Genomic DNA, 11,637 nt, shown 5'->3' with positions numbered 1-11,637 from the left:
GTGAACACGCCGCTCCACAGACGAGCCTCTATCTCCTCTGAAATGACCGGCGTCCGAAAATAGCTCGGCTGCATCGCCTCATGATGAGGAGCGAGAATCACTCTGACAGTCACAGAGACAATACACAGGCCCACAGCTTCACAACACAGCCGTGTCCTAGTGACACCGCAAACAGGAAGTGACACCGCACCAGGAGCCACATAAAAAACACACAACTCTTCATTCTACACACATTTACTGCTTTTGTTTGTTGGTTAAAACGACACAATGATGGACGACGTGACGGCTTCCAAAAGTGAGGCCAAATCAGAAGAAGAAGAAGAAGAAGAAGAAGAAGAAGAAGAAGAAGAAGAAGAAGAATTAGAAGAAGAAGAAGCTTCAGTCTTCACCTCCCACGTTATAATGCTTGAACCAAGAGGACATTCATTTGGTGAAAATTTAACTAGTGTGGAGTACTGTAGTACTACAGTACTGTGGAGTACTACAGTTAGTTCTACGCCTGAAGGTGCTGATGCTGCTAGTTATACCATCATGATTGGCTTCAGTTCTGGATAGTGGGAGGAGGTGGAAACACGTCAGCCATCTTTTTTTACATGCTGTGTGATTGGTTGGAGCACCAGACCAATCAGGTTTGACTTTTTTTTCTGTTTTGTTGTATTTTATTCGTTTGTCCTGATGAGCTCAAACAAATCAATCCATAATATTTTTAATAATATCTTAAAGTGTAATGTTTTCCGGCCTTTTGTACAAATTTATCTCCCTACTCATCAAAACGTTCATCTCAAAGATAAATACATGCAACCAAAACTGAAGCTTCGACATAATCAACCAGAATCTGTGAGTTGAAGTCGGCTCAGTGTGTTTTCATGGGTTTATTTATGGTCAGTGACGCCAGGGACGACAGACAGATGCTCCTCTGTGGAGAAACGGAGCAGGAGGTCAAACGGGTCACTCCAGGTCACTGATGACTTCACCAGGCCGATGGTCTGACGCAGCCGAGTGAGATCAGGAGGACAGATGTGTCCAGATGAGTGACATGCAGGAGAGAACCGCTGCAAATCACACAAAGACATAAATTACCGTCATGACAAGTGACACACACACACACACACATGCACACGCAGTCCATATGCTGTGTGTGTGTGTGTGTGTGTGTGTGTGTGTGTGTCTGAGTGATTAGTGAGAATGAGAGGCTGACAGCGTGCGTGAGCTCGTGCATGTACTCTCACCCTCTGCCCTACTTTCGGACTGATGATGCTGCAGAAAAGAGGGGAGGGAGTATCCCACAATGCCCTGCTGCTCGCTCCCTGGCCCGAACGGATGGATGAGGGATGATGGATGATGGATGGATAAATGGATGGATGAGGGATAGAGAGAAAGATGGATGGAGGATGGATGATGGATGATATAGATAGATAGATAGATAGATAGATAGATAGATAGATAGATAGATGGATAGATAGATAGATAGATAGATAGATAGATAGATAGATAGATAGATAGATAGATAGATAGATAGATAGAGTTGAAGATGGATAGAGAGAGAGAAAGAGAGAGATGTTTGTTGTCACCGCAGCTCGTGCTTTCGGTTTCTGTGTCATGTCCCAGACATTCAAAGATTTACTTCCGGTCACACTTAAAAAAATAAGAGTATTTTAAACCAGTGTTGTAGTACTTTGTTTATACATGAAAACGTTAAATTACTTAATTATGGGATCAAATCCTGCTTTACAACTTTAATGTGAATTAACTCGATGTCTAATAATATATTGATAAATCCTTTTTTTCATTTGTTTTCTGCAGCGGTATAAATACAACGGAAACTAAAGAAAAGGTCAAATTAAATCAGGATAGACCAACAAAACAAGTTTATTATTTTTGTATTAGTATATGTACAGGTAACATGTCATGTCATTGAAATGATTAATTCAACTATTTCTACCCGTTTATAAGACTACTACTCCTACGACTACTACTACTAATAGTTATAACAACAACACCTTGTATTTTACATTGTATGCACTATTTATATTCCAATTATATTTAGTACATGTTTACTTATTAATACTTGACTGATTTGACGTATAAAGGACTCTCTTATTTTAATAAAAGGGTGGAGATTTTGAGGGAACGTGTAGCCTTTATTTTGAAGTTCTGCGCCGCTAACTTCCTGGCTAGCCCCGCTAGCTTGACGCGGCTCGTGAGTTCCGCTCGGTGCGTTGTCCCGCGGCCGCGCGCTGCCGTACCTGTCTGCGGTATAAAAGCGCGCTCACGCTCCTCATCGGTCAAACCCGGAGCGACGCCGCCGTGTCACACGCCCCCCTCCCCCCGCCACCCGCACGCATCCCCCCGGTATCCGTGCCCCCGCTCCCCCCGGTCCCCCCGCACCCCCCCGGCCGACGCGTGTGAGGAGGAGGGGGGGGGTCCAGCTCCACGGAGTAGGAGGACGGACCGGCATGGACCCCCAGGCGAAGGACCGCACCGGCCCGGCGGGCGGCTTCGGTGGGCGCGTGGCCTCCCTGGGAGCCGACGGGGGAGACTCGGAGTCCGGCGCCGGCTCGGAGGACGCGGGCTGCGGCAGCGACACGTTCAGCGGCAGCCTGCCCGACATGGAGCCCGAGACGCTGGAGGAGAAGCTCCGCGGGCTGGCGTTCAGGAAGCAGACCTCGTACCGGTGAGTGCGGCGCGGGGAGGATGCTGGGACCGGGGGACACTGTCCGGAGCGGGGACACTGTCCGGAGCGGGACGCGGGGACAGTGTCCCGGTGCGAGGAGACAGGCTAGAGACAGATTAGAGACACAGCGTGATCTTATATATTATCTATATCTTTATCTATATCTATATATCTGTTATACACCTATTATTGTAGTGTTAGCTGTGGCTGGTTACACACACACACACACACACACACACACACACACACACACACACACACACACACACACACTCACACACGCACACTTAGTGACATGCAAAATTGTTTTGATCCATCACTGACATCGGGTGAAATGCTATTGTTCAGTGTGTGTGTGTGTGTGTGCATATCTCTGCGGTGTTGTGTTGGGGGAGGACAGTATTGATTTTTTGAGCAGTGTGTGTTTATGCGTGTGTGAGTTTGTGTGTGTGTGTGTGTGTGTGTGTTTGTGTGTGTGGGTGTGTATGCCAGCAGCAGCTTGACACCCTGGTGTGACTGGCAGCTGCTGTTGATAGTGAAATCTGGCCAGGGACCAAACACACACGCACACACACAAACACACACACACTCTCTCTCTCTCTCTCTCTCTCTCTCTCTCTCTCTCACACACACAGACACACACAGACAGACAGCAGTTTTGTCGGTCAGGAATGCGTGGCAGTGATTTGCATGTGGAGGTCAAATCGATCCTTTTAACTTGTTTGTGTGTCGCTGACTCACTCGTGTGTGATTTGGAGAAACTGTGGCAAAGCATGGCGACAATTTAAGTTCCCGAAAAAACCTCCAGAATCCGATTGTGTAGCATCAGAGCGAATACACAACGACAAGGTCACATGTCCGCCTGTCGCTCTTCATGCATTCACCTCTAAACCGAACTCCTCTCCTTTTATAAATTAAAGCTCAACTCGGTTAGTGACGCTCAGTGAGAGAAGATGAAATGAGCAACACAATCAGATTAAATGTGCATCATGTAAACCCATTAAAACACAAACCACTGGCTCAGTTTGGTGAATGAAATCCCTCTGATTGGAGGGTTCGGTGCAGTTTAATCCCGTTAGACTCCATTAGACAGATCCTCTTGATTATTTCTTTCTCCTCTTTGACTTCCGCCCTGGACCGTAAGACGGAGACATTACCCAGCAGGCCGAGCGTCACCAGCGCCACTTCCCTGTTATTGGATTATCATTTACAGGCCGTCTTCCTCTGGGTGTTTTCCCTGGAAGAACCCGTCTTCGGTTACGTGAGGTTTCCAGGAGGCTGTGCATCACACGGAGAGGGTGTGTGTGTGTGTGTGTGTGTGTGTGGGGGGGGGGGGGGGGGGGGCTTCCTCAGTGGAAACCGCCCCAGTCAACTGGTGACTGATTCGGTTCGTCATGCATATCAGAAAAACCTTATCGGGCTTTTTTAATCATGAGTAAACGCTGATGGCTGCATGAGTCAATCAGTCAGTCGGTCAGGATGTTGACATCTTTGTGTTTGACATGTGGGGGACGTCCTGGAGACTGGATCCTCCGGAGGGACTGCATGTGAGAGGACAGCAGGAAACTGTCAAACCTCACAGTGTTGAATGCAAATATCTCGAGATGAAAAAGAGGAACCATATACATAGAGAGCGTCGGTGAAGATATAAACGAGATTCGAGCGTTTGTGGATAAAGAGCTGCTCTACAGGCTCCGCCCCTTCAATCGAGACGAGCCTGGGACGCGAGGAAGACATTTTTGTGGAGACTTCTTTTGTGGAGACACCAACGTTTAAATAGATTCTGTCTCTTTGTACGTCCAAGCAGCACGAATGAGCCCTAACTCCTCTTGACCACACATGGGGCCAATCAGGGGGGCTGGTGGTAGACACATGTTCTGTCTTGACCTTTGACCTTATCTGCTGAAGCTATGGATAATCTGTTAATGGTTCTCCTCGTGGAACCGGCCATGTGGAAGAGAAGCGACTCCGGAGCGAGGAGCTGGTTTGCATCGCTTTGAAGTGAATCACCATATGTGGAGATATGAAAGAGCTGAGAGATGATGCTGCTGGAAATCAAAGGCAGCGTGTGTGTGTGTCTGTGTGTGTGTGTGTGTGTGTGTGTAACTTATCTGCCAGACATTCGTCACACTTTGTCTTTCTGTCTGTGTGAGTGTGTGTGTGTGTGTGTGTGTGTGTGTTCCCAGAATAATGTCCCTCCTTTTATCTATTCTTAGACGCTGTGCTCGTCTGTCCGTATGACAGAGTGTGTGAGTGTGTGAGTTTGTGTGAGTGTGTGTGTGTGTGTATCATGACAACCAGTTAGTCATCATGACAGTGAGTTTGTGGGTCATGACTTCAGCGAGCCGCTCAGTCAGGCAGATGGACGCTCCGGTTATCGAGTCATGTTCTTACTATGAACCTCCAAAACTAACACAAACCCATAAAACACAGACAAACGATTTCACAACACAAAACTCCACATGTAACCACGACCGTGTTAGCAGTCATCCTGGAGGATTGTTTTAAGATTAATTTACAAAATATCCAACGCACCTTGGAGCTGCAGTATGGCTTGAATCAGTAAGATGATGCAATGTTGTGGTAATTTTACAACATGTGTACTTTTCTGTGTGTGGTGTCTTGGGCTGTTGTGGGCAGGAAATGCAGTTTTATCTCATTTATTCAGTTTCTTTGTGTAAAATTAAAAACAGAAGAACCCCCTCAAGGTTCCAGTGTATTCAAACGACTTGGCTTCATATAAATGATGTGAAAACTGCTGTTGTAAGACTGAGCCATGTTGAATATGTTCGTTTCCCTTCATACGTGTTTTCTTTGTGGAGTTTCCCCCGTCCAGCTCTCGGCTCGGTGGAACCTGGATCCACTTAAAGGCTCAGAGAGCTTTTTGTTTTCTGCTGTCAAACACCGTCCCTGGCTTCTTCTCCTTACACCACACACATGACACTTGTGCCAAGTTACAACCTTGGACCGTGACCGAATCACACACGACGTGAAAGAGCGTTAATAACGGCGACTGAGCCTCCGTCTGGGAAACCGACCAACTGCCCCCTGACCGTCCACTCGCTGGTACAAATGCCAACGTGAGCGGTTTGCCCACGAGCGGAAAACACAGAGAAACAAATGCTCGGTTTCATCACCCGGCTTATCAAGTGGTGAGCTCCCAGCGTCGCCTTCGTGGGAATCGGCGCAGGAATAAAGTGCCACAGGAAAGGATGGGGTAACATTATCCCTCCGCTGTTTACAGCCCACTCCACAAACAGCAGATCACAGTGAGTGCTGGTCGTGCCACGGCCCCGTCTGCTTTTTTGGCATTCGTCCCTCGGCGGAGACAATCGACAGTAGAGGAGTGTGCGACTGGAGAGAGGCGCATGGAGAACAAGGCGAGAGGCCAAACATGAAAAGATGAAAATGTATCTCATGTTTGTAGCGCTGTGCACCACCTGGAGGGGTAAACAGCCATCAAAGGCCTTTCATCATCTGACGCTGCCGGAATATAGAACTCGCTATTCAGCCTTCAATTAGGATGAAATACAAAGAGGGGGAACACAGGGAGGGATGGGAAAAAAAAGAGATAGAGAGAGAGAAGTGAAAGAGGGGCAGTTTCATTCTGAGCCCGAGTCAAAGGGTTCACACAACTCGACAAACATGAAAACGAGAAGCTGGTGAAGAATGATGACAGCGACACATTTTGAAACCTGAACACATTTCCCGTTGTTTCCTTCTGATCCGGTTACTTTTGGTTTCACATTGTAATTTAGGGACTAAAGAATTGTGTCTGACTGACGTGCGTCCTGTCATCATCACCTACGTGGGCGGAGTCTACCTGTCCTTGACTCTGATTGGTTGTAGACGAGCGTTTGGTTTAACAAAGTTGTTGTTATTGTCGCCACCTTCAGGCGCAGTACCCCACGCTAGTTCAAACTGAATAAACATCGGAGGACTGCAGCTGCTTCCTCGTCTTTTTCTTCTTCTATTGTCAAATGCTGTCTCTACTTCCTGTGATTGGTCCAAACGTCTGTCCTATGTCCTGAAGTGTTTTCACTCTGCAAACAGAACCACGCTTCAGTTTGATCCAGAACCCAGAACTCCTCTTCTGGTCCCACTAGATTCAGGCCTGTTGGTCTGGAACAAGGTCCGAGGAACCAAACCAGGTGTGAACGCTCCCTGAGACAGAATTACTCGATTAGAGAAGTGAGACGTGAGGTGGAGCCACAGAAGGTTTCTGGCTCTAAAGATAAAACAAGCCTGATAACTTGTGAGACTTCCTTGAGTTTCTTTAGGCACAAGATCAGGGCATTTAAGGTCCCCGTCTTATTTTTAACAATAAGCTGCTGCTACTGATGTGGAACCCGTGAGATGAAAAGCTCAGAAAGAAGAAAAGAAAGAAGTCTCAAGTCTCTTTCCTCTCGTCGAATGCATTTATTGTGTATCTCTAAAAAGGCAGCATCATTAACATGTGTTATATATATACAGTACTTATACCTCAAGGCCTTTTTAAAGTCATTCATGGATTTGTAGCCTTGTGATCCATCTCTGCTGTTGTTTCATCTAAACAATGTACAACAGCAGCTGGAAACAACCTAAAAGAAAAAGACGTTTCACATTTAGAAACCTCTGTAATGTCATTCTGCACACAGGGATTGTGTAACCAACCAATACACCACAGTGCAGCACAATGGCGTCGGCTTTCCCCAGGGAAATTAGATTTAAAAAGGCCAAAACAGAAGACGTGCTCATTATACACAACAGGGGACAAAGCACTCAACATATTTAGTTTGTGAGGACAGAAGTCACCACAGAGGACATTTTCATTTTCTTCTTATTGGGACGATGGGGGGGGGGGGCAGTGGAATCAGAGAACAAACAGTCACATCTGATAAAAAACAATGTTTGGGATTCAAATAAGTCGCCTGACATATTTAGATTTGGTTGATTTTAAACATTTTTTTGCTGAGTGGTTTGTTTGTAAGAAAGATTTATGCAAAAAGTACTATAAATACATGTTTATACTTATGTACTTAGCTTATATATCAGTATCAGCTAACCCCCCCACAGTTTAAGTGAATCTAACAGATACACTCAATAAGGAATGAGAGCTCTCAGCTGAATACACTTGTACATCCATACTGTACGTAAAGCTGCTACTTTATGTTTTATAAAACCAGTGCAGGAGCTGGTTATCGCTGTTACCCACTGTGTTGGATTCACTGGAACCAGTCCGGGCAGCTTAAAGACTCTCATGAATTGTTGAGCGGACGACGAGAGGACCGATTGTTGGTGAACCACCGGCTCTCTGACACAGTTTCCCTGCTCTCCGCTCGTCCTCGCAGCGGATGAGCAGAGACACATGCATATTCATGATCACTTGTTTCCTGTCGAGGACGAGGACGAGGAGGACGAGGAGGAGGAGGAGGACAGAGCAAGCGGGATGTGAGTATGGATGATTCAAGAGACACAACGGGTCAACAGATGCTACTTTTTGAAAGATTAAACCCACACGAGGATCTGCAGATTCCAGATTTAGCCACGGTCCTGTTGTGAACCACCTGGAACTGTCTCCTGTGCATGGACGTCTCCACAGTGTCCTCAGCCTGATGGTCAGAGAGGCTTAAAACAGTTTTCTTAAAGTTTTTAACATGAAAGGCTGCTACTTAGTAAAAGTAACTTGAGTTTTATCATTTAAAAAATGCAAACATAAATGCTGCCAGTGATGTGAGGCTCATATCGGCTATGTTCCTACACCTCCTAATAACTACATTATAGTGTGTTATTAATCTTAGTAAATATTTTTGTATAGTGCTAAATGCTGGTCCATTTAAAAACAACAGTGTTGGATGGAGTCAGTGTGTATTTATGTTGAAGACAAGGTCAAGCTGAGGTCAAACTGAATTGAAGCAGTTTTTAATAGACGTACATACTGCGACACACTGAGGGGATTTACTCTCTGTGTTCAGCACAATGATTTGTTGTGTGTCTTTGCCCACGAGTATTTTAGACACAGACACACACACACACACACACACACACACACACACACACTAAAGACCTTGGTTCCCGTTGGCTGGTGGTGCGTTTATTTACACTTAAGCACATCAGTCATTTTCTGAGAAGAGGAATGGGGATGTCTCTTTTTAGAACAGTGGTATTTCAGACTTCCTCCCTCTCTTTGCCTTCCTGGCCTTTTCAGGAGTGTTTTGAGAGTGTGAGCGTGTGTGTGTGTGTGTGTGTGTGTGTGTGTGTGTGTGTGTGTCGGGGGGTTATTTTGCCCATAATGCTGTGTGCTGAGGCATTAAGGGGGATTGGCCGACAGGAGCTGCTCCTTATTAGTCGTCTGTCTGGCTGTAAGAGGCTTTTCCCGCTTGGAAATGGAACTGAACAAAGAGGGCGAAATGCAAAAACAAGAGAGAACAGAGAAGTGGCTCTCACTTGTGCAAAAGAGGAACCTCGTTCAAGAGAAACCATGACATGTCAAAGATTAGTCATTTACTTCCTTCTCCATCAGGGGCTTGTTGTGAAAGGAGGTTTCTGCAAGACACTGGTCGATGTGGCCACTTGTGACCCTTTCCTGTGTTTTGTGAGAATTTCACAAAGATCCGGCTTCGCTAAGTTCAACTTCTCACTTTGATCAACATCTAAACCAACTCGAGCTGAGTTCAGATCCTCTGACCTCCAGTTAAATCTCCTGGAATAACCTGGAGGGTCCGTTTGTTAGAACATTAACGTCTGAGTCAGACGCTCTGGACATTCTCTGGAGTTTGTCTTGCCGGCCCCCTTGTAAAATCTCTGTGGAATTCCCGAGTGAGTCCACGGGTGAATACAGCAGGACATTCCCCGGAGTCTGCAAAGTGCTTCATTGTCTTTCACTAACCTGAAGAGGAAACTGTTGTTCTGAGCCACAGAAACTGATCTTCAGTGTAATTGTCCTGGCAGCCGCTCACCGACCAAATCAATACCAACCTCATCGAATCCCACTGAATTTGCTCTATAATGGAACCAAAGCCTGTTGTGGTTTTCGACCCCAGGGAGAGAAGAGCCGTCCCTGACCGCTCTGCCCTGAACACATGCTAGTCTCTACATGTCTGTTTACATTCCTCAGACACACAGGAAAGACGCACAGGCCTGGAAGAAGCTGTAAATTAAGTGAAGGTACAACACAGAGCCGGGTGTAAGTTTCCATCTGCAAAAAGAATTCAGTAACATTCACTTCACTCAACAAACTGTAGAGAGAGAAGCAGGAAAACCACTTCAGGTTCTTTATTGTTGTGTATGAGTATGAAGTCATGAAAGTACGAGGATCAGCAGGTAATAACTGATGTGTTTATATAATTAGAACCAAAAGATATTATTCAATTAAATCCGCGAGAATGAAAATAACATGTAGTGCTGAAGGCGTGAAAGGTTCTGAGGGAGAGATGTGTTAAGTTAATTAATAAGAAATAATTAGACCTCCCCCCTGAGGTGCTACTCGAGGACTGTGGCAGGTCGGATTCTGGATCTATTTATATTTACAGCGTTGACGATAAAGTAAAGTAAGTGACACAGAAAGAAGAAGAGAAGCTGATCCGTGACCTTAGAGGAAACACTCACCTCTAAACGACTCCTGATTGGTCAGAGAGATCAGCTGCGCCTCCTCCCAACAAGCCCATCTGTCGAGATCGAGCCGATAATGAACCTGTGGAGTCGACTGCTGAGGTGACAGTGACTCCATCACCGCTGCTCCTGCTCCTGCTCCTGCTCCTGCTCCTGCTCCTGCTCCTGCTCCTGCTCCTGCCCCTGCTCCTGCTCCTGCTCCTGCTGCTGCTCCTGCTCCTGCTCCTGCTCCTGCTCAGTCTCACTCTTGTTTCAGAATATCAGAATCAAAATTATTTTAATTGCAAAGTATATTTACACATACAGGAAATTGCCTTGGTGTGGTTGGTGCACTGGACCTTAAAAACAACAATCGGACATAAAACAACAATATATACAGTAAGAATATCATATGCTGATATAATGTTCATATTGATAATAAGAGTCTGGAACTAGGTGTTGGATTCATATGTTCACACATCTGTAATTCTAGTTTTTACTGATCTGGCTTTGAATAGATACAAAACTGCAATATGAGGATAAAACGATTTTGTGGCATGGAATATTTTTTCTTTCAATTTATACAACATTTAATTGTTCAGGAGAAAGCGTGACATTTATTTTTATTCCAGTATCTAAGCAGCAGCAGCAGAAAAATAAACGTTCATCCTCCGCAGCCTCCGTGATTTTAATGAGTTTTCTTGTTCACTCTCACGATTTCCACCTCTGATCCTAAGAGTTTGATAAAGTTGTACTTTGATTTGTTCTCATGAAGTTATCGTCGGGTGTGATCATCTTTTAAATGTGGTTTCATGGAAGGGTCAGGTCTTCAGCTAGTAGATATTTTCATCATCGATTAAATATGAAACTTCTAATTCTCAGATTCAAGAGACTGAAGCCAGAGAACCATTTATATTTTGGACTATTTATAGATTTCTCTTAATCTTCACAAACACTAATACACCACCATTATCATACTGTAAACATGGATTAACTGTGTGTGTCTGTGTGTGTGTGTGTGTGTACGCGCAGGTAGGATTATTGAGCGCTGATCATCTTCCAGCACTCAGACAGATGAGTGTCCAGTCAAACTCCAGCTCTCTGTCACACATGCACAAATTATAAATGTGACTCTGTACGTAAACGACAATATATTTGAATTAATCAGTCGTATTCATAATTAATTAATCTATAGATATATATTCTTCTGCTTTTCCCTGCAGCCAAGTGTTTCCTTTGTGATTTCCGGTGCCTGACACACACACATACACACACAAACACACACACACACACACACACACACACACACACACACACACACACACACACACAGCCCAGTGGACCTCAGCTGCAGGGACACGCTATAATTAGTGAGACAGCATCTTCATCTCTCT

This window comes from Pleuronectes platessa, chromosome 22 (assembly GCF_947347685.1).
Source record: "Pleuronectes platessa chromosome 22, fPlePla1.1, whole genome shotgun sequence".
In the NCBI taxonomy this organism is placed as follows: Eukaryota; Metazoa; Chordata; class Actinopteri; order Pleuronectiformes; family Pleuronectidae; genus Pleuronectes; species Pleuronectes platessa.
The sequence above is the reverse complement of the archived record's forward strand: the minus strand, read 5'-3'. Positions refer to the sequence as shown.